The sequence below is a fragment of the Peromyscus leucopus genome, unplaced genomic scaffold (genome assembly GCF_004664715.2).
Source record: "Peromyscus leucopus breed LL Stock unplaced genomic scaffold, UCI_PerLeu_2.1 scaffold_457, whole genome shotgun sequence".
NCBI lineage: Eukaryota > Metazoa > Chordata > Mammalia > Rodentia > Cricetidae > Peromyscus > Peromyscus leucopus.
The window spans coordinates 7,681-13,275 of NW_023505351.1; the positions used below are offsets into that span (position 1 = coordinate 7,681).

At 45.5% G+C, this 5,595-nt stretch overlaps 1 long non-coding RNA gene across 1 annotated transcript; it reads left to right on the forward strand.

Annotated features, from left to right (window-relative positions):
* The first annotated feature begins 2,111 nt into the window (after positions 1-2,111).
* LOC114700225 lies at positions 2,112-4,963 on the forward strand. The gene is made up of 3 exons (XR_003735643.2): positions 2,112-2,403; positions 3,407-3,522; positions 4,646-4,963. It is a non-coding gene; the product is annotated as an uncharacterized LOC114700225 (long non-coding RNA).
* Positions 4,964-5,595: the final 632 nt, after the last annotated feature.

Below are 5,595 nucleotides of genomic sequence, written 5' to 3' on the forward strand. Positions count from 1 at the left end.
ATCTGACAGTCTTCTATTGGTAAGTGCCTGTTGGCATGGACCCCAATAGTTGTTGAGTGGCCATCTCTGCCTTTCTTTTATTATTATTATTATTTTTTTAATTTTATAATTTAATTTAATTTTACATATCAGCCATGGATTCCCATGTCATCCCTATTCCCACGCTCCCCCACCCCTCCCATGTCCACCAATGTACCACACATTCCCATCTCCTCGAAGGCAAGGATTCCTCTGGGGATTCAGCTCAGTCTGGTAGATTCAGTTGAGGCAGGTCCAGTACACTCGTCCCTTTACCCATGCTTAGCAAAGTATCCCAGCATAGGTCCCAGGCTCCAAAAAGTCAGCTCATGCACTAAGGACATGTCCTGGTCCCACTGCCTAGGGGCCTTCCAAACAGTTCTAGCTAACAGACTGTTTCACTTATCCAGAGGGCCTGATCCAGTTGGGGTCTCCTCAGCTATTGGTTCATAGTTCATGTGTTTCCACTAGTTTGGCTATTTGTCCCTCTGCTTTTTCCAGTCATGGTCTCATCATCTCCTGCTCATACAATCCCTCCTCTTTCTCACTGGTTGGACTCCCGAAGCTCCACCTGGGGCCTGGCCATGGATCTCTGCATCCTTTTCCATCAGTAATTGGATGAGAGTTCTACCATGACAGTTAGGGTGTTTGGCCAACTGATCTGTTTGGGCTTTCTCTCGACCATTGCCAGTAGTCTATTGTGGAGGTATCTTTGTGGATTTTTGAGGACCTCTCTAGCACTTTTCTTCTTCCTATTCTCATGGGGTCTTCATTTATCATTTATCTCTCTTTCCTAGTTCTCCTTCTCTGTTCCTGATCCAGCTGAGATCTCCCACTCCTCTAATCTCTCTTTACCCCAACCCTTGTTCTTCATTACCCTCCCTCACATCCAGTTTGCTCTTGTAGATCTCATCCATTTCTCTGTCGTTGGGTGATCCCTGTGTCTTTCTTAGGGTCCTGTTTACTAGGTAACCTGCCTAGAGTTGTGAGTAGCAGTCTAGTCATCTTTTATTTTACATCTACTATCCACCTATGAGTGAGTACATACCATGTTTGTTTTTCTGAGCCTGGGTTACCTCATTCAGGATGATTTTTTTCTTGATCCATTTATTTGCCTACAAACCTCCTGATGTCATTGTTTTTCACTGCTGAGTAGTACTCCATTGTGTATATGTACCACAGTTTATTTATCCATTCTTCATTTGAAGGGCATCTAGGTTGTTTCCAGGTTCTGGCTATTACAAACAATGCTGCTATGAACATAGCTGAGCATGTGCCCTTGTGGTATGATTGAGCGTTCATTGGGAATATGCCCAAGAGTGGTATAGCTAGGTCTTGAGGGAAATTGATTCCCAATTTTCCAGGAAAGCACCCCATTGATTTCCAGAGTAGCTCACCTCTGCCTTCCTTTGTCTCTAGACTGGAGAGTCCACAGCTCTGGTTCTGTCCTTTTTGCACCTTAGCAAGCATCTCTTTGACTTGTGTCACTTGCACTTAGTTTGCTAAGTATGAAAGAGACTATCCACTCCTCCACCATTGTCTTAGAGCCTCAGGATCCTCTAGGTAGAGGAGCAAACTGAGCTGTGCTGGTGCCAGTCCAGTTCTCTGGAGGCAGAGGTAGGCACATTTCTGTGATCTCAAGGCCAGTCTGGTCTACAGAGAGTTCCAGGACAGATAGGACTGTTAAGCAGAGAAACCCTGTTTCAAAAACCAAAGAAACAAAGAAAGAAAGGAAGGAAGCAAGAAAGAAAAAAGGAAAAGGAAAATAAAAAGAAAGAAAAGAAAAGCGATTTGCACTATGAGGGGAATGTCAGGGAGCCCTGGGCATCTGGGAGCTCAGGACTAGGCTTTACAGATCTGATTTCTGTCGAAACTGTAGATAGAATAAACTCCCCTTGGGTCTCCTGTCCTCTCTCAGAGGGCATTTGTCCACTACTTGCTGATGTTCAGGACAGTTGAGGGACTCCTCTTTCCTTTGAAAGGACAGAGATCCTTATTGGTGTTGGGGTTTTCTGAAGTATTTCGATTTTTTTTAATTAGCTGCTCTCTTATTTGGCCTTTTGTGTGTAGCTGTCATGGCTATGTTGGGCTCTTGGCTACGTCTTCCTGAGAACCTGGGGTATTTGTCGGGATGGTTCCTGGAGGCAGGGGTGGCAGAAGGAGACTGGCAGGACCTTACTCTACAGAGGGTCTTTTCCAGTGGTCTGCACAGCCAGGTCCTAATGGAACACACTCAGCTTAAGGAGCAGGTGGACATGCTGAGGCAGGAGAAGAAGAATTGGACAGCAGATTGGGTCCTGCTGAAGCACCGACTTGGAGGCATTGAAATTGATGTGTGAGGGCCAAGAGGAAGAGACCAGTGACCTCCAAAACCAGCAACAACAGGTAGGGGCAGGTAGGTGGGTCAGGCTAAGGTCTGGCACCATTTGCCCATTGGATTCTCTGTCTGCCCATCCACCACCTGTGCTTTCACCCATCACCTTACTCATCCATGCTCCATCCAGCCACCCACCTCGTGCCATCTGAGATGTTCACTTCAGTGTCCATGCACAAGTACTTCTGGGAAGTTAGCCTCTTCTGAGAAACTAAATTATTGGCAAAACATGCTTGCTGCTCTGCTTGAAACTGCGGTCCAATGAGGGAAATGGGTCAATAACATATCAAACCTACATGTCATTATGATAGGTAGGATGCTATGCACAGAGCTTTGAATGAGTGAATTGTGGGTCCTGAGGCTTATGTGATTGGCAAGGGTCATGTGAGATCACAGAGGGGAAGCAGCTTACAAGGAGGAGTATCCTATATAAATGCCAAACAAGTCCTACTCATAGTCATAGATTTGGGTGGCATGTGGCCTTCTCCTGTCTTCATGAATCCCAATGTGTTCTCTTCCCTTTGACCAACTTTTGGTTCACACTGAAATAAGCCTGAGTAGCAGCTCATGAGCCCTGTCTTCTGTGAGTGCTCTTTGAGAGTCTACCATTCTGGAGAATACAATCTGGATTTGATTGACTGAACAAATGAGGGCTTTTGACAAGCTGAGTGCCAGGGTGGGTGCTTTGCTGCTTCTGAAGTAAATTCTCTAGCCATCTCAACAGAGTCTGGCCAAACAGAGCACACTCCCCACAGCAGTATTAATCCTCAAGAAATGATGGCAGAGTTGTGAGACTCTTCTGAAAGTGCTGGTGTGCTTCGTCTACTCATCTGTTCATCTTGCATGATATTGTATTCTGCTCACATCTTTTTTCTGAGTGTAGTATAAGCTCTTTTGGCTTGCTTCACCCACCAGTAAGCTATTTTGATCCTTTGTATGTGCTTCATGTGTATGACACTGTGTGCATGCCTGTATACAACTCTCCACTAAGAACACAATGTTCTAATGATAAAGGAATTTGAAAGATTGGAGGGAAGCCTGCAGGTCCTGTGGAAGCAGAAGGAGATGATCACCCAGGAAAAGGACTTGGCAGAAAAGCTGTAGCATCACTTTGAGGTCTCCCAAATGAGGTAGGAACCCAGGCTGGGGGGAGCAGGTGGAGCCAAGTGGGTCCCTTATACCTGGGATCACTGTCATTTATGGGCTCCTGCTCACATGCATGGCTCCCAGCTACAAGCAGGGCAAAAACAGAGTATTGTTCAGGTTGAGTGTACAAACAATTCTGTCCAGGAATCAATATGTTTAATTCTCGGTGTGTCTGACGAATTGTGTCCTTTCTCCCTTCTGAGTGCTCTGGTATGGCCTGAGCAGGCTTTCCTTATACTCACAGAGATCTGCCTGCTTCTGCCTCCCCATAATGGAATCCAAAGTTGTGAATCACCAGGCCTTGCTGAAATTACATTTTCACTTGGGAACATCCCCTGTAGAGAAGAGATTCCTACCTTTGAATACTGCTCTGTGCAGCCTTTTCCCATTTCCTGGGACAAGTGTTCTCTGGATTGAATAGGTTAAGGACTTTCCACAATGAGTCCAGGCAGATGCCTCAGCTGCAGGGAAGATCAGAACCTTTTCAGGAGTATATTGTAACAGACTGTCAAAGAGCAGATTCCTAGCTCTGGTTAAGGAAATCACAAGTTTCTGTTTGATCCCAGAGTCCATCAGGGCCAGTGTTCTCAGGCACACATCTCAGGAAATGCTGCTCTAGGATTACTGACTGATTCTGTCTTGCATGTTGGTCATGTTCAAGGTGCCTCCTGGGCATGAAGCCTGAGCTATCTTCATGACCTTATTCAAGTATCCAGATTGCAAGACTGCAATATGGCTATCAATAAAATGATGTGGTTGATCAGTAACTCATCATGATTAATGAACACTCCTGTGCTGTTGGCTATGTTATTAATACGTTGTTACTTTTACAAAATGATGTCCCCAGACTGTAAGAGAAAGACCCTTTCTTTCTAGTAGAACAAAAGTACAATTACTCAGCCAAATTCTGACAGGTGTGTAGGGCTGAGGAAAGTTCTAGGCCCAACTACTCTGTGACTCTTATTCCTTGGGGGCACAAACAATGACTTCAGTCAAAAGATCCATGTTGACTATCCAGCACAGTTGAGGTGGTGGGAGGCAGCAGTTTAACAGCTGACAATGGCAGGTCCCCAGAAGGATTGTGTCCTAACTGCCTTTCCCTCCTAGGTCAGAGAAACTGATACATGAGATGGAACAGGCCACAGCCCAGGATGAGAGCCTGCTTCAGAAGGAGCTGTTAAACCAGGAGCCACCTGCTGAGCCCAATCTCCGGGAAATTCTGGATTATGATGCACTTTCTCCCTATTATTTTATTTCCTATGTGTGAATAGGCCTTGATTATGCCCAGCCATTGACCCTGGATGTCTGCTTCTGGGCCTTGACTCCCTTTCCTTCTTGACAATACCGCTTGAGAAACTGAGGAAGCCAAAGGAAGCCACAGACACCTTGAAAGCATGACTTCTTTCACCCTAGGATCAAGGCCTCCTCAAAAAAAGACACCCCATTGTACCTCTGAACTTACCATGAGGCAAATACCAACTGACCTCCAGGCGTTCCAGACCCAATCTGATCCATGTGTCTGTTGGCTCAGTACTCCTGAAGAAAAGAAAGCATCAAATATAAGACTGAAATACAGAAAACCCAACAAAACAGCTACTCAGAAACCTGACATCTACCAGCAAGTGGCCCAGTGAGAAATACCACACCATGGAGGGAGGAGATTTTGGAATACAAATTTGACTATGTCAGTTTACTGTCAAGGACGTTCACAAGCTGACTGAGTCCTCAGCCCTCCATTGTAGCAGGAAATCATTTTCGAAGACTTTATTGATGTCATGCTGTTATCCACACAAACCACACCCAAAAGCATAGGATTCTCTCTCCAGTGAGGGCTGAATCAGACCAACTTCATGACATGCAGAAGCACTGCTGAAGACAGTCCCCACAGATGTGACAACAGTCCCTCTTTCCATGTAGGAGTTATTTGATCTTCCTTTAGTGAGGATCAATGGGGATTCTCAGTTTCACATCTGATTGAAGGATCAGACCTGAAAAGGATCTGTAGAAAGTGTCAGAGTCACCTTTGACATTTGTGGACACTCAATGATCCTTGGGAC